At 38.6% G+C, this 18,473-nt stretch overlaps 1 protein-coding gene and 1 long non-coding RNA gene across 3 annotated transcripts in view; both read left to right on the plus strand.

The window, feature by feature from the left end:
- The window catches only part of PDE3B (phosphodiesterase 3B), an 83,177-nt gene that overhangs the window by 6,094 nt on the left and 58,610 nt on the right, over positions 1-18,473 (plus strand). The gene's annotated exons all lie outside the window — the stretch shown is intronic.
- Positions 7-14,444, plus strand: LOC117244550. The gene is made up of 2 exons (XR_004497885.1): positions 7-5,308; positions 9,184-14,444. It is a non-coding gene; the product is annotated as an uncharacterized LOC117244550 (long non-coding RNA).

The following is an 18,473-nucleotide window of genomic DNA, read 5'->3' on the forward strand; positions in this document are numbered from 1 at the left end:
CTCTCTCTTTCTCCCTCTCTCTTTCTCCCTCTCCCTCTCCCTCTCCCTCCCTCTCCCTCCCTCTTGTAGGATGATAGCCCAAAGAAAGGATGATTGAATCATGGTTTGTCAGAGTTTAAGATGTTATCCTCTGGCAAAGCTTCACCTGGGACTGGCTGAGAATAGCAGAGAAGGATTTTAGGGAGACTGAGTGCACTTAAGAACCCTGTTAGCTAAATTTACCTTAATCTGGCTTTTAGAAACCCAAAACTTGGTGGCAGTTTATGTTTGTATTCTGCATAAGTAAAAGCAGGCAGGAGTCCCTGAGCTGTCCATGTAGCAAAGGAGGTTGACTGTTGCTTCAGGTGTGTTTTCCTGGAAAGAAAACATAAGTAGAGGAAAGGAAGGAGATCAAAGACCACTGCTGTGGAAATGCTGGAGAAATTGGTTGGAAGGTGAGGGAAGCATGTTACAGAGCACCAGTAGGAAAGAAATGAAAGAAACTGTGACAGGAGGTTCCAACAACTGGATGATTGACTGTGTTGAAGAAAAATAGCAGAATAAATTGCATAAAGTATTAATATTCAGCTTGGACCTGGGATATGTTTTAAATTTATGAAAGAAACTTGTAGAGATGAGAAACAAAAGGTGCACAGGAGGATGAAAAAGAGGGGGCAGCCTCCATGCTGGGGTTTGTGAACAGTGTATTCTGGGTTATTAAATATGAAAGTGAAGAGAATGGCAAGAAATCTTATATATTTTCCTGAGAAAAAGGCTCATCTTTTGACACAATGTCTGTGTGTGTATCTGCTTGACAGTACTATTCTAAAAATGGAACTTGAGCAATGAAACTGATTGTAGTATATTTACCTTACAAGACAAATCCCAGCAAATTTATGCAAAAAACCCATGAGTGGGAAGTGAAGGAACCCTCTGGAATATGTCCCAACGCAGGGCAGGTCTGCAGTGTGAGCTGAGCTCTCAGAATCCCCACGACAGCGTCTCATGCCAGGAGTGAACACCAGAATGATGCTGGTGGGGTAGGCAGGCTGGCACATCCTGGGCCCTATCTGACATTTGATTGAAAATTTATATTTCTAAAAAAAGCTTTTTTTATTCCTGTTTTCTCTTCTGATATTTTAAAATGAGAACTTCATGCAGTCTTATCACTCTCAAAAGAAATCACTGAACAAAGCTAAATACAACTATTAGGTTATACCAGTTGCTGAAGATGGGAAAGAGTAACTCTTGTACTTTTGTGCAAAGACTGGGGATTACAGAAGGGGAAATTGGGGGATGTAGTCTGTTCTATTGTTGATGTAAATGTTCTGGAGGAAAACAGATGAGAAACTTGTGTCTGCCAAACCAGAAAAGAGAGGACAGACCACAGGAGGCTACAGATGGCTACAAAATATGGAATATTTTGCTGGCATTTCACTGATTTTTTTGCAGGATAAAACTATGTGGAGAGCAAGCTGAAAGAATAGTTGAAGATGAGAATAAAAGAGTGAAAGGAAATGTTGAATTTCAACATGTCCTTTCCAGTGGCTGAAAACAATACTCAACAAGATGCAATGACACTACAGAATAAATGTTAATGGTGGAAAACAAAAAAGAAAAAAAACAGGGGGGGACTTTCCTTCAACTCAATAGCAGAAATGAAAATTTGAGGTTAAGGGTAGGGCTTGGATTGTTCAGGGCAGACTGTGCAATGCCTGAGTGATTGTTACTGAAGCATAAAAAGGATCAATAACTTTAAGAATCCAGTGGCAGTAAAATTGTGCTAGAGCCTTCAAAACAGGAGCCATGGATGTTAATAAATGAGAGTTCACAGGGTAACAAGTCAACTGGCAGATGATGATATTTGGGGAAGGGAAGTGTTACCGATATTTGTGAAAGAAATAGGTCAGGGAACTCTGTGCTTAAGGAAGAGCAGTTAAGTGAATGGCCTTATTGATGAGTGTGGCAAAACAAACTGTTCCAGGAACTAGAAGGGCCATAACAAGGCATGACTGCAGAAACAAAATGTCAGCTCCCAGAGCAGTTTTGTATCTGAAAATGGATCATTCAGCTGTGGGGAAGGACATCATTCATATCGATACGGGCAGCTGGTGAGGAGTAAGTTTTGATGTGTTGGGCCTCACTTTTTCACACAGAGCTTTTGTATGTAGCACATTCCTTTGAAACAAGTGCAAATTTACTGGGAGAGGGACAGACCAGGGCACAGACACCCAAGCAGCTTTTTTAATGTCCCTCTATTTGTCTGATAGGTCAACATTTATAAAGAACAGTGCTGTTGTGCAGAACATCAGTGACCACCAGTGCTCACTTCAGTTTGTACAGGGTTGTGTGAGAAAACCTGGCATATTTCCAATTCAATGCCTGATCAAATGGAAATGTTGACAAGTTTTGTTACCCAGTATTGAGTTGCCAACCTTAATGTCCCATTATGCAAACACAAATACCTTCACTAAGTTAAAGGCATGTTCCATTTGTTATTCATTTGATAAATAAAAGTTTGTTTTATGGAATATGAAAATTATATTTTCCCTCCATAATTTGCTGTTTTTAAGTTACTCAAGGTACTGTAGAAAAGCTCCCATATGAGGCTATATTTGAGTGCTTTGGATTTGGTTTTGAGAGATCTTCCCTCTTTTATGAGGAAAATCCCAGGCTTTTTGGTGTGAATTAGCATTACAGGTGTGTTGGTTTAGCTGTGTCCATGCTGATGATGGTCACAGAAATAGGAATGGGGTTTAATTTGGGGTGGGTTCAATCATTGTCCCCAAAGCAGCCAGTGTTCCCAGCCCAGAGGAGCTGTACCTCTGAGGGGTGCTGATACAGCAAGCCTGTGTCACACCTGCCTCTTAATATCTACTGTCACAATGGTTTTATCCTCAAAGCTCATAATACAGAATGAACTTTTCTAAAAGTGTGTGAAAGCTTAAGTTACAAGAGGGAAATTTCATCAGTTTTACTGAAATAACAGCTACATTATGACTCCCTGCATAGGCACTATGGTATTAGTGTGTCTCTTTAACCTTCATTACTGGTCATGCTTCATTTGTTTTTGGTTAATTAATGCCCTTTAACAAGATAGGAGCTAAATTAAAGGGTAAAAAACCCATTCTTATACTAGGCTTAATGTCTGCATGACTTTTTTTCTACTGTGACTTAAACCAAAAGGCCTGTGTTTCCATTTAGGGTCTTTTTATTTTTCTTAGTGTCAGCTCATATTCCATATTCAATCACAACATATTTTTAAGGGGTTTGAATTTATTTTTTTTTTTCCTCCTAAATATTGTTGTGTGATACCTGTTTGCCACTTCAGGAATATAATTTTGTTCTTTTTGCCTAGTAGATTCTCTTAAAAGAATTCTAAGTTTCTGAGTACTCTAAAGTTATTAATTCAAGAAGTACAAGGTTTTTAAAGGAGATTTTCTTAGTACCTTCTGACTGTCCAGAAGACTTTCCATCGTTTCTCAGAAGTTGTGGATACATTTTCTGGTTTTGGATCTTTGATGACTGCTGAGCAGTGGCCCTTGGATTTCTCATTATCCCCTGTGTGAGGGCTGTGTGGTGGCCAAGGAACCTCACACCGTGTGTGCTCTACAGGCAGGGATGGCCTCTCAGCTGGGCTCGTACCTCTGGAAGTGAGCTGACTTCTTGTGAGCTTTCTCCAAGGCAGGGAGAGATCTCTGGATTCATAGGATGCTGTTATTAGTTAATAAAAACCAGTGTCATGTGCGGCTTAACAATGCTAACTTAAAAAAAAAAAAAATTAAAAAAAAGGAATGTGCTTTGAGAGAACTCTTAAGTGATTATTATGTTGATTAGCATTCACTGTGGCCATAATTTCATTTGATTTGTCACCTAGACAGTGTAATGTGTAAATACACTCACAGACTCTTCCATATCTGCACTTGCAATTCCATAGTTCCCTACACATTCTCCCTCCCCCATGGCATAGTGTGAAATTAAATTTCAGTTTATTTAAACTGCATTTCTGTGGATACAAGCAGTTATGTTCTGATGTGTGAGTAGAAAGGGTGGGAAATTTGTGTTGACACCTGAAGGTGTGATCAGCAGGCTGAAAAAGTTTAGATCCTGCTGTGCCTGTGAAACACCATCTGCTCTGGCAGCGACTGCCCTGAAGGAATTGGCTCAGACTGGAAGGAGTAAAAGGCACACGAGTACAGTTTTCCTCTTGGCCAGTCGGATCTGCAAGAAGCAGACTTCATTCTGCTCAGGGAAAGATGAAAATTGGTCCAGGTTTTACTCTTTCCACTGAGATTGTCCATACAAAATGGCACTGAGACAGAGATGTAAATAAATCATTAATGATGACATGATTATTCCTAACATGTTAGTATAGGATTGAGCAGTATATTTCATATCTCAGCTGGAAAACACAAACAAGCTTGTCTTGTCCCCCTGCATGCATCCTCCTTCTGTCCTTGTTTCAGCTAAACAAGGAGCATTTTTGGGGCAGCAGAGTATCCTTTTGGGGGTCACTGAAACATTCTCACAAGCAGATTTCAAATGAACCTTGCAGTGAGAGGATTTCCATAGATAATTCTCACAGATGTTTAGGCATCTTCTAGTTTTTCTTTTTTGTTTTGGTTTGGTTTTTTGTTTAAATAGTAAAAAAGCCGTGTAATGTTACTTAGGATCTTTCTAATGACCAAAGAACTGTAATATGTGTGTCTGAAGTTAAAATGAGTTATTACCATGATGGAAATGACAGCTTTTTGCTGTTATGGCAAAGCCCAGTTGAAAGTATTTTTATTATAACTATCTGTTAGCTTATTTTTGGCAGTTGTAGAAAGCATTAATTAGAATTTTTATCAGCATTTCTTACTATTTTTTACTCAGCTCAGCAGAGTATTTGCAGGCTCCCATAATCCAAAAAGTCTAATTTTTCCTTCTGTTTGGAGTCTCTGCTTGAACAGGTTGAATTGAGAAGGGAGAGTTTGGGACAGCTTTTGTGTTAATGACCAGTCTTTTTTTGTCACTGCTGTTACTTAATTTATTTTTCATAAATGGCAGCCTGTTCATTATATACTAGAAAATTTCAAAGAAGTTTGAAAATAATAAGTTTGCAAGAGATTTTCTGTGATGTCAAGATGAAAATAAGAAAATGGGAGCAGATGAGCAGAGGCAGATGTGATGCTGGCTATTTCTTTAGGTGTGATCTGTGTTTTCAAATCCTCTGAGGCAGTGACTGTCCTATCAGAGACATCTGAAGAATGGTCTGATGAAGAAAACAGTACTTTATTCTATGTGTGATGGAAAAGAAGTTTTTATGAAGATCAAAAATCAGAACTAGGTAAGAGACCCTCAGCTTCAGTCTTGTTAAAACTGAGTAAAACTCAGTACTTACATGTAAAATTTGCACAACTCATGATTAGGCATAACATTTCAGGACAAATTAAGTTAGAAATTGATATTACACCTGTAAACATGAAATTGATATCTTGTTTAACAAAGCGACTCTCAACTTCAGGAAATTTTTGAACTGTGTTTCACTTAATAAAGAGATGCCATTTCAGGTATCTGCAAAAATCAGTACAGCTTCAATAATGGACCTCTAAAGGTATATTAAGCCCTATGTAATTTGTCTTTTATGAGAGTAGTTGCTGTTAAAATCTCCTTTCTAAAGATTTGTAAGTCTTCCATGCTTGCCTTAACACTTGTTCTAGTAGGAAGCTCCCCAGAGTCAGCAGAGCACTTAAGCTCTCAAGTGGAAAAGAACATGTGTTTTGCAGTGTTTAAGGATTGAGATTATAGTCCTTACTTGTTTAAAAATTCACAGAGCTTAATGTAATTTATAACTTTAACAAGCATTAACAGTCTTGAATACATTCCTGGAGCTATGTTTCTTTCACCTATCTGGTGATGGATAGGTTTGGTGTGCCTTCAGGAGCCACTTTTTAATTTTTAACTATTTGGGTCTTTGAAAGTACAAGGAAAATAATTTTCCAGGAGATTAACATTCAAAAGTAAATTACTTATTTGCTTGTCTTTTTTTTAAATATAATTTTTCTTTCTTTGTCCTTGTCTTTACCTTTTCTTCATTTACAATAATTTGAACACCTCATCCTACCGGTGTGTTCGTTCTTTGTTGTAAGATCAGTACCATAATTTGGTCCAAAATTACAAATGTCTGTTTCAGAAGAGATATGAAAATGTTCTGACTCAAAATACTTTACTTTTTTTGCTTAGAAACCTAGCAATGAAATTATTATTTTAAAAAATTGTGGAATATTTTGGAGTTAAATATTTATTTGGAGTCACAGCATTAAAATGTTTCTAGAATCTATTACTTGCAACTGTCCATTATTGAGAAGTTATACACAATTCAACTACGTTCAAGATGCTGCATACATTTATTTTTTAAAGTCATGCATACCTTCTCTTTTACCTTGATACTGTATTTTATTGTGCAGTTCTTTGTTCATTTTGCTATTTTAGTTCTGCAAGGCACTCACTGATCTGCTTCCTTCTCTGTAAGTGCAACTGCAAATTTATTTGTCAGATCTGAGCTCTCAAGATGTGGCCTTTGATGGCTGGGAGCTTATTCCTTGCTGCCCAAAGAGCATCTGCATGTGTTCAGTCATTTCAGAACTCAAAACAATCCCCTGTTTGTTTAATTCTTGGATGGAGGGGACAAAGGTTTTCTAGCTTGGTTTGGTGGTTTGGGGTGCTTTTTTTTTTGTTTTTTTTAAGAAGACTAAATCTTTAGACATCTTGTTTATGCTTTGCCTCACTCTCTCCTATTGTAAGTGAGTGAGGAGGGAGAAATAGGGGTAATACTGACCCAAGGGCTGCAGTTGTAGCAAGAGAAGCTGGCTGACTAATGATAATATGGAGTGAGCTGTGCCTCAAAAAATAAATACTGAGCATCTTCCTCCCTTCACTTCACCGTTAAAAATGGAGATAGAGACTCAGAGGATTTGTGTTTGTCATTGTACTTCCCTGCAGGGTTTGAGAGCTACAGGAAAGCTTGGCCTGATCTGCATGGTACTGACAATGAATTTAGTTGAGGTGTTTCGTTCTGATTACAGCTTGGCTTGTAACAGGATCAGTGGGAGCAGAGGAATATTTTTTGTCCTGATACCTTGAGCTTTATTTACCTCCATTAGGCTAACACATTGAAGTGGATTTTCACAGAACTTTTCTTTTTAAAGAATTTTTTAACTTTATCTCCAATACCTGAGTAATACTTTTGTTCAGCATATCTGTTAGATTCCCAGCTGTGTCCCAGGTCTGTCTTTTTCTTGCCATCAGCTCTGATTCACTCCCTAAAATGTTCTGCAGTGGTACCCCTGCAGACTTCAGTAAGAGGGGTAAGCCAAGAAAAAACTGAGTTGAAAAGAACAGCTAGTTCCCTGCCTTTCTCTTGTTATGAGCATCATTTGGGATGTCACCTAGCTTGGTGACCAGAGCTGTATTTTTCTTCTTGTGTCCCAGAGTGCAGAGCTGAGAAAAAAACTCCACTGTGATGGCAGATTCCATAGTCAGTGGATTGTTATAAGCAATTCTGAGGATTGTAAAAGTAACTAAGTCAGTAGTATTTGGATAGATTTCCAACCCTTGTAGAGGCTTTTGTTCACATTTGTATATAAATGTCTTTTAGTGCCCTCTGACAGAACTTGAATGTGGATGTTCTTCCACCTGGTTCCAATCCACTCACCTAAAAACTCAATTTATCAAAGATATACTCAGTGACCATTTTATGTTTTAGTTTTGGAGAACTTGTCTAAACCTTGGATCCCATGAGCTGAAGCCATCATGTGGCTCATCACTTTTCTCAGGGCTCTATAATCCACTGCTGAGTATAGTTAGGGTGGGAATCTTCTGTACCTTGCTAGCCTGTGCTGGTTTGCTTCCCTCCCCTGTAGGGACATTAGGGTTCCTCAACATGCCTTGTGCCATCCCAGGTTTTCTGCTTATCATTGCCTCCTCATCCCTGAGGCAGCTTGGTCTCATTCTGCAATTTCCATAATCGCATACCACACTACTTCCTTTATGTTTTTCCTGAGCTGGCTTTCCGTTCAGTTGAGGAAAATTATCTATGGGTAAAGAAAACATTTATTTCTGGTTTTCTTCTGCCTTCCTACAAACCATGGGGGTACTGTAGCACAGAGGAATAACATATGAGGAATGCAGGTGAACGGGAAGAAGCTAAGAAGTGATGCAGAGAAAAATCTGTGTTAATAGAGTAGAAAAGCCATGGATATGATTTCCATCCATATAGATGGAAACATCTGTATTTTGAGAAATACATCACTGAGATTCTAGACAATAGTCAATTGCTGACTAAGACAGAGCATTGATCATGTTGTGTTAACTTTTTGGTTTCTTCTTTTCTACAGAAGTACAGGTGACAGTACATAAATCCATGTCGCTCTTGGGAGGTTTATTTCAGGCTGTTCCCTTTCCCTGGGCTTTTTAGCCCAAAACTCATTATTTTATATTTTGGAATATTGTTACATTATGATACTGGATTCGAGCAGGAGGGCTTCCCAAGGAAAAGGAGAAATATAGTGTATTAGAAAGAGTGAGAGTGCCAGTTAGGGAATTTGGGATGTTTTCCATCTCCTTGCAGAGCGGTCCTGGCATGATGCAGACCGGCCCCTGAGTGAGTAAGCTTTGGGGAAATGAATTCTGAGAAGCCCCTGCCATTGCCTCCTGCCTGCACCTTCACATTTTTGATGGCCAGCTCTCTTTGGTGCTCAGGAAGCTGCTGTGACAGGTTGTTCTGGCTGGCTGTCATCCATTTCAGAATGCTCGAGGGGGATTTCCCATTTGCAAGTACAAGGAGGAAATCACCCCGTGAAAGGGGGAGACTTTTTCACCACTAAATTTCATGTGCATTTTTCCTTGGTGAAGAATTGCCCAGAATTTTTAACATCACCAACAAAAATAATTAATTTTATCTCACCTTTTTGCTTTCTTTGTGGCCCACAAGCATTCCCACAGTACAGAGAAACAGCCGGGTTTTACACCGGATAAGCACTGATGTCAGCACAGAAAAGGTCTGTGCTGAAAATAGTTTGTTTCATGTTTATTCATGTCCTGAAATGACCAAATTCAAATTCGCATGTAAGAAGTAAACTGTAAAATAATCTGATTTTTGTGTGTTCAATATATTGCCAGAAAGGCCAGCGTTTATTCTTTTTTATAATTTTTTTTCCCCAGGATCTGCAATTTCTCTGCACACTGATGAGATCCATGCTCTCTATATTTTTTCAGATCAGACTGTGATTATTTTTTTTTATTATTCCTTGGTGTATATACTGGGTTTTTAATACATATTTAAAATAAGTTGGTTGCTTACACATGAGCATACAGCTACTTATAAATGAGTCTACCTCTAGTGGAATTGAAGAAGCAGTTTGATAGATAATCTTGGTATTTGTATTTAGTTTACTTTAAGTATAGTGTAATAGCAGGAAAATTCTGTAGCTATTAAAATCAGGAATATGCATAACTCATTGTTTTATGTAAAGTCTGCAGGCGACTAATATTTTAAATTTAATTTGTGGCCGAAACTTTCAGTGGTGCAAGTAGAAATTACGAATTAAAAGATAATTCAAAATTAAAATAATAACATTTTTTTTTAAAGTTTCTTTCTCATCTTTTCCTTCCCAATTAAGAGTAGAAAAGGCAGCGTTGCCAAGTTATGAGAAAAATTCAAAGGTCTGTGCAAAGGCTGGCTGTACAAAGTTATTCGGAGCCGGGCTGTGTGGAGGGATGGAAGTGAAGGGTTAAGCTGAGCGTTTCTCTGGCTGCTGAGTGAAACAGGATGCAGTGAGTGCATTGTCAGACTGCTGGTGTGAGTGCAAACAGATGAGGAAATGCTGGATCAGGCACTTCAGCAACTCGGGCTGTTTCCACGGAAACCGCTTGCGTCACACTCGCCAGCAATTAGCTTACAGTTCTTTTATTTTTGATAGTGTTGCAAGCCGAGCTCGCCTCTCACAAAGGGAAACACTGGCTCCATCTCAATCCCTCTCCGCTTCTGGCTGCGGCCACGGAGCTCCGGAGAATCTGCGGAGCGCTGCTTGCGAGAGTTTTTCAATTTATTTTCCACTTTCCTGTGCTGCTCCTGTTTCAGCTGAGCTTGGTTCTCAAAAATGTAAAATCACGTTTTTGGGATCTGCATGAAAGGGACCTTCCCCAGCAGCCAAAATTAAGCGCTCTGCAAGTTTCACCAACATTTTGGGTACCTTTTGCAGCAATTAATCTGAAGTATTTTTGTGCGTTGCATATTAAAATATACTTTTCAAAATTAATGTTACCAGAGGCTTAACCTCTAAAGCAAGGGATTTTATTCCTAAATCCTTTTTTCCTTTGTTGATTAAAATTCAGTTATCTCCAGTGGTTACCTAGCCACTGATATAAACCAGTTAGTGTTGAAAGCAGTGTGTGTTTTATCTCAGAAAATCATCCTATCTTCTGTATTTCACTTAAAAACTGTAAACAAATTTACACTAACTGGCTTAATATTGATGTATATTGTTAGTATGGGTATTGCCTCGTGGCTAGCTATGGCTGGGTTTTTTAGGGAAAAAATCACACAGTGACCAACAGGTTAAACCAGAAATGTTTGTGTTTTTATTTTTCCATGGATTTGTTACATAGGCAAACACACAACTTAGATTTTAACAAAATGGAATTATAGTACATAGCTGAAGGCCAGAGTTGTTAAAACATCCAGGTTAATAGAGAATACACATGTTCCTCAGTTTGTGGAATGCTTAAAAAGTCAATACAATTTAAATATTTGAATATTTGGATTTTCAAATTATTTTCGGAGATTTTAATCCTTATTAAAAGCATAAAGGAAAAAAGAGAAACCAAACAAACCACTGAACCTTCCCAGTTTTGAGCCCTCTTTTCCCCTCCCCTTCCCCCCCAAACGCTTGGATACAAGGTTTAGAATGAATATCTTCATTTCTGCACACTTATGATAAATTGCCTTGGCTGTAATAGTCTGGCAGCCCATATTTTTAGGGTATTTTTTGGACTTCAGGCCAGTGTCATTTATGGTTAGCTGGTCACTGGGGTTGCATTCCAAATGGTGATCACTGTCTGTGTGGCCTGGGACCTTTGTACAGGTTTTTCTCCAATTGCATTTTACTTAAATTAAAAATAAATAAATAAAATTGTGTGGAGGCGGCTTAAACACCAAGGGTTTATTGGCCATTAAAAAGGAAGAGCACCATTTTTTTGCTGATATTTCAGAGTAGTTTGGCTGCCTTGCCCAGCCTCACTAAGACATTGCATGTGGTCACTGCTTGGTAAGGGCTGTATTTGGTGTGTGTTTGTATTGGCTCTGCTGCAAGATGTGAAGTTTTACTGCTGAAGTCAGTGACTATTGGGACTTAAATCTGGATGATCAATAAAGAGCTCGTGTAGGTGTTAACAAAGCAAGATGTGGAAATCACAATTTTGAATTTTGTCCTTCACTTTCTTTGCCCCTTGAATTCTGGACAGTAAAATGGAGGCTCTGGTGTCATCAGGTCCCTGATGGGTTCGATTATGTCCTGTAATTCTGCCAATTTTTAAGGGCAATTCCAGCAAATTATGCAGTACATCAGGCATATTGGATATTTAGTTTAGTTTAGTGTTTTAGCCCTGTAAGGCTCGCCAGTTTTCCTTCGATGAAGGAAATGGGAGTTACATGATCACATACTTATGTTTCTGCATAACTTTTATTATTATTTAATTATCCGTATTTGATCTTCATTCTGGCACTTGTTAGCTGTTTTCAAAGTGCTTTTATGAGCTGACAATACTCAGTTGTTGTTTTGTGGATTCTCAGCCAGACTGTTTGGTATACATGCATGTTTCAAAAGATAAGTCTGTAATAACAGATGGAACTGGATGCTACTTGGCTATTTCATCTTTCAGGCATTGCAGTAAGAGACTGCATGTTTTTCAGCAAAATCAGTGATGTTTTGTCCAATTCCTGGGGAAACATTTGGTTTATATCTGTCAGTGTCATGACAAGTCAACTTGTCTCATACTGTTTGTTCTGTAACAGAACCAGAGAGGTGGGTGCTACGAAGGAAAAGGGATTGAGGTCTCTAACATCTCCTTCTGATTGTGATTTTTACAAATCAACAAAGTGGTTTTGCAACTCTTATGCACTATTTTGTAGAAAATTCCACTGAAAACATGAAGAAAGTGACTGACAGTCTTCTGGGGGTTTTTTGGGGTTTTTTGAAGTATGTGAAGCTAAAATGGCCAGCTGTCAGATCACCTTGCATGGAAAGTTTTGTGCATCAGGAATGTTTCCATGCTTTCCTGAGCAGCATAAAGGGGTGTTTTCTTTGTTTAGTGTCCTCATCTTATTCCTAAATTGCTATCAGAATCCCTTAAATGTGCTTTTAAAAATTATTAGTATTAGTATCCCCATTGTCTAATTTAATAACTTTCTTCCAGGTCCTTTTATTTTCAAACTATCTTTGCCAGGAATATTTTTTTGTTTCCATGTAATCATTAAGACCAACAGAGGAAATTATGTAGATACATTTCTGTTCTCCAGCCCCTTTCTCCTGATATTAAATCTTCCTCTTTCTTATGAATAGGAAGTTTCTCTACATCTGCACCCTACAACATCACAACTTCAGCCTGTGGTAAACCTGTCATTGGGATTCTTTGTTTGTTTTGGATTTTCAGAGGTTAAAAGCTAGGGGGAATAACAGAGGCATGCCACAGCCATCTCTAAGTTTTCCTGGCATGTCACGGGTTTTCCTTTACTATTCTGTGATTTTCACAGTTTATTTATTTGCTGTGTCCAAGTAACTAACTTGTTCCCAGTTTCTTCAGTGTTAGGCTTCCTCCCAATGTCTTTGGTGTCCACACAGAATTTGAGTCCTAATCCATAGAATGTAAAAGTTTGCTAAAATCCTGTGGAACACAGAGCTCGTTTCTATTTCTCATTGCTTTAGATTACAGCTGCAGATGATTTTTCTCAGTCTTCATATTCCTCTACAGTTTCCTTCTGGGATAGTAATTTTAAAAGCATTTTTCACTTAACGTGTTATCCTTTGTCTATTTTGCTCATTTAGAGGAAATGTTTTTGTTAGGATGCACACTGGAGGCCAAGACTTCAATGACTTTTAAAATCGAGTGATTTAGTGCTATCAGTAACTTTTCTGTACCTTCTTCCTTTCTTCCCACCCTCCTCCATTTATTTACTTTTTAAAAATTGGAATGCTGACCGCCTGTATTTGCTATATTCTATTTTCCCACCCAAGTCTGCCTCATTGTTCCTTCACATACTGGTGGGTTTTTTCTTTAGGTGGGTTTTTTTTGGGTTGTTTTTTTTTCTCCTAATACCAGCAGCAGCACCAAGTAAAATGTGTGGTGCAACAGCAGGTTTTGTTGGCTGGGAGGTACAATTGCAGTGCAAGTCTTGATTAAAATTATGAGTTCTGAGGTCAGAGCATAATTTTTTGATGCTGAGAACTATGTCCAATTTAGATTTAGTTTCTATACAGCCACAAAAAGTGAGTTTTTTTATATTGACCTTTGGACATACAGTTTCTAATCTGAACACCTCTACCCAAATATTCCAGTTCCCTGAATGCTTTATGGCACTAACAGGGAGAGGAGTGGTCCTTCCCAGCCCTGTCTGCTCATTCCTGCCCTGGCACCATCCCCCATTGTGCTGACACAAGCATTCATGAGACTACACAGCGAACTAAATTGGGGAACTAATCCGTGTTAAAAGTAATCAGTTCTTTTTTGTAGCTCCTTGCCACGTGTCTGTGTAGAGGCTTTTGCTGCAGAAGGGAGGGAGTGACCCAGGGATGGGAAGGAGCAGCAGAGGGAGGGCAGGGCTGCAGCTTCATTGTGGCCATGCCAAGTTGTGCTGATTTAGGAGAACTAATGGCACTGCCGTGTAAAGAGTGGATGTGTTTAGAACTTCCCAATAAATCAGTCAAAAGAGCATCCCCTCGTGCACAAAAGCCTCTATATTTTTTTTCCACATCTTCAGTGAGCCATATATTCTGTGCTGTCTGTTTGATGTAAAGGAACAAAGCACTTCAGAGTTGGATGGCTGAAATGTGGCAAACAGGTAGTTAAAATGAAGCAGGCAGATGTGGTACCATGCTCGCAACACACAATGTTTTACACCAAGTTTTCACAAAGGCTTTGAATGGAAAAGTGCAATTTAGGTGTATAAGTGGGACTTGTACATAAATGGAGCAGAGAGTTTGTCTGAAGAACAATTTAAGATTATGTGGTCACAGACAGAATCATACTGCATTGGTGCATCAGTACAGAATGAACTGGTAAAGGGCACTTGTGAATTAGGCTCTTCCAAACACCGTAATATTTGGCACCCTTTTAAAACAGTGCTTTAATACCGTTCTGTTTATGTGAAAATTCTTCACTGATGTTGGAGTGAAATAAAACGAAAACTTTATAAAACTGTAACAACACTTCTGTGAGTCACCTTCTGAGTCTTGGCCTCTCATCAGTTCATCATGCTTCCATCTGTGGGACTGAATGTGTAACGTGGTAGTGAAGAACAGCTCTTACCTGGGAGTGCAGAAGTGGAAATCCTCTCATGCTGAGGCAGCAAGTGTCTGTCCCTCTGATGTTTCTGGGTGATGATTTTTCTGACATTTGTGGGTACCTGAAGTTCTGGATAAGTAAGTTGCTGCTTCAGGAAGTCAGGAAGCTTCTATCCAGCTCGTTGTAGTAATCCTCCAGCTCCTAATTTTCACATTGCCAAAAATTCCCATCCGTGACAGCAAGAAATAGGAAAATATGATGAAAATGTCAGTTTCTCATTAATATTTCAAGCCCAGGCTGAATTTCATGGGACAAATAGGTCCTATGACTTTGTCCCTGCCAGTTCCTTTGTTCCCTCCAGTTTGCAATTTTCCATGATGTGGAACTGGGCAATCCAATCATGTATCTCTTACTGCTTTTATAATAACTCCTAGTATGTTCATTTTGTAGCGTTATCTGCTTATCTATTCAGTCTGCCACCCCTTCAGTAGAATCACCAGTGTAAGATTCATTAAACCACCAAGACAATCTTTTGCAGAAGGGATTGGGAGCAGAGATAGAAGCACCATGTGTCTCATTTCAGCTTTTGAACAAATTCAGCTGCTGAGGACTAGACAGAAATGACTTTAGGTATCTGTTTCTTTTGTGAACTTTTTGTGTTTTCTTCTACTGTCTGTTCAAGGTTTGTGATCAAAGAGAAAATCGTGTGAAAACATCTGTGGCCCTGCTGTTTGGAGCTGTTAGCTCTATTCCTTTATGAAATCTGAAACATTAAATCTTGCATTGTGCAACTAATGATGCATTCCTAGCACAAGGACCGTTACTTATCACCTTATTATTATTATTATTATCTTTTAAAATAATGTTCAGGAAGATAAGGAAGAAATTTGCTCTTCATTAAATTCCCATTTTTTAATCAAAAGCACTAACAAAAATGTTGATTACATAAATGAAGGCAAAGATCAAACTCAAACCTGTGAGAACTGAGAGGGAAGTGAAAAATAAACTGGAGAGAAAGCTTTAATCACATAAAGAGGAAACTTTAGAAGCCTGAGGTTTGTAAGTAAAGCCTAATGTCAACCTGAATTCACTCAATCATTTTTGATTTTCCATATAAATTATTCCTAGCCAGAAGATGGAGTTAGAACACTTTAATTTTATAATGTCAAATAAGCAATTTTTAGGGCTTTATCTATTTGGTAGTGATTATTCATGGTGATGTGTTCTAGATAACCTGGTGTGAAGTATGAAGGATGTGCAGGGTCCTCTCACCAGAATTCCCAGAATATCAGAGAACCATGGAATGGAAGATCATCTCATTCTATCCCCCCACCATGGGCAGGGACACCTTCCACTAGACCAGGGTACCCAGAGCCCCATCCAGCCTGGCACTGAGCACTGCCAGGGATGTGTTCTCCAAGACCTTAGTACGGCTTGTTGGCAGAAATACACCGAGGAGCTGAAATAGAAAAAAGACTTTTCAACTGAAAACATGATTAAAAATATTTTGTAAGAAATAGTTGAGGAGAATTATTCACTGGCTGAGGCAGTTTGGCAACAATCATCCACAATAATGACTGTAAAGATCTATAAATGACCCTATAATATCTCAAGGAAAGGGGCACAGTGGCTCCTCTTTGAGGTGGCCCTAAACCAGCTGTATGTAATGCTGCTAATGGCACACTATACTGTGAAATCTGCTCAGGAGATTGGGTGGCATGGGTGGATATTTTATGCTGAATTCCATTCTGCCATTAATCTTTCTGATAAATTAAATATTTGGAAAAGTAGCCCACAAGTCTTTAAATATTTTGCCAAATCTCCTTGATGTGGCTGACAAACTATCAAAAGTTGAATGCTCTGTGAATTAAGCCGATGTTTCCTGTAAATGCTCAGTGCCATCAGGGATAAAACCCCAGGCCAGACCAGGCTATTGTAATCTGATTTCCCTGCTTTATTTTTTAAACCTCACTGTCTGGCGGCCTCCAGTCAAAAATCTGTCTTTCTTATATATTACAGGCTTGATTCTCAATGCAAGTGTCCTATGTGCAGATTTTAAGTAGTTAATTAGCTTGGTTACAGCCCTGTGTGAGTTGAGGAGAAGTAAATCTTTTATCTATTGATCAGAAACAAGCACCAAACAGAAATGATTTCAGAATACCTTAAGTGTTTGCTTTTGTGTTCAATATATAGCTTGATTCATGATATGACTACAGATTTATTTGCTTTGTTAAAATGCTAAAGAAAAGCTATCATAGATTTGTATTTTAAGGTTTCATTATGTAAAGAAGAGTTTTAGTCTCTCTTGGAACACTTGTAAAGGATTCATATTTTGACAAAATGCTTAAAGACAATACTTTCAGAAGGCAATATTTTGTCAGAAAATTTCAACTAAGTATTCAAAATGTTTCAAATTTTCCATATGCAAATTAACAATACTGACATGATAATTAATGCCGTTCATTCTACAGCTTCTTTAAGTTCTTTGTGTAGCTTGATTTGTTTTATTTGACAGAAGAATTGCTGCATTCTGCTGTGCTGGTTACTTGGTAATGATTGTTAGAAAATTTACTTTGAAGCTTGATTTAGAAAAATCTACTTATGCCCCAAAATTTAAAAATTTTATAAAAGTAAAAAAATAAAATTAGAATGTCCAACATTCACAGAAGATGCCTGCCTTCCCCACCCCATTTTCAGATCTGTTTGTTTAATGACTGAACCATTTTGATGATTAAATATTGTAAAGTTCCCTATATATTCACACCGCATTCTCAGTGAGGTCTCTTGAACTTCAAGAGAGCTACACAACTTTTTATGTCATTAAAACTGCAAATGTCAAAAATATAATCAAAAATTATTGAATTGAAATAACAGCTTTTGCATTTTGACATTTAAACCATGCTGCTTAGTATTCTTACTAGTTTGATAACAGATGTGAACTGTACAGAATGTCTTTCTTTAAGCAGTTGTAATCACTTTTAGTAACCATTTATATACACTGAGAAACTGCATTTTCTAGTTTGCAAAGTAGTTTCTTATTTTCTGTGGCCTGAGGCAATTAATTAAAACTGTTTCAGTGTGAAAGTGGGAGTCAACATTGTTTAAACATAGTAATGTGACTCAGTCTTATGGGGTTAGTAAACCTGAAGTTTTCTGCATCAGTGTTTTCAACCACCAATATAGATTATTTTTTTCATTGAAGAGAAATTAATTGAACTGTTTTATTCAACACTTCTTTTATAGGTAGTTTTTTCTAGTCTTAACCATCTTGGTTTTGGGAGCTCTTAAGTTTCCTCTGAACATCTTTCAAGATTGAATCTTTAGTTCTGAACTTGCACTGGTTCTCTCAAGAAGCTAAATCATAAATATATCGCCATAAAATTAATGATACAAGACAAAAAGTTTTGAAGAAATAATTTTCCTATTTCCTACTTTATTTTCATGTTAAATTCCAATATAAGACATTGTCCTGTTGGGTCACAACAACCCCCTGCAGCACTGCGGGCTGGGGGAAGAGTGTCTGGAGAAGTGTCTGTCAGAAAAGGAGCTGGGGGTGCTGCTGACAGCAGCTGGACATGAGCCAGCAGTGCCCAGGTGGCCAAGGTGGCCAGTGGCATCCTGGCCTGGATCAGCAATAGTGTGGCCAGCAGGGCCAGGGCAGGGATTGTCCCCTGTGCTGGGCACTGGTGAGGCCACACCTGGAGTGCTGTGCCCAGTTCTGGGCCCCTCAGTTTAGGAAGGACATTGAGGGGCTGGAGCGAGTCCAGAGAAGGGAACAGAGCTGGGGAAGGGTCTGGAGCACAAGCCCTGTGAGGAGCAGCTGAGGGAGCTGGGGGTGTTCAGCCTGGAGAAAAGGAGGCTCAGGATCACTCTGTATCTGCCTAAAAGGACATGGTAGCCAGGTGGGGCTCCATCTCTTCTTCTGGCAGCCAGCAATGAGAGGAGATGGCCAC

This window comes from Parus major, chromosome 5, assembly GCF_001522545.3.
Source record: "Parus major isolate Abel chromosome 5, Parus_major1.1, whole genome shotgun sequence".
Lineage (NCBI taxonomy): Eukaryota > Metazoa > Chordata > Aves > Passeriformes > Paridae > Parus > Parus major.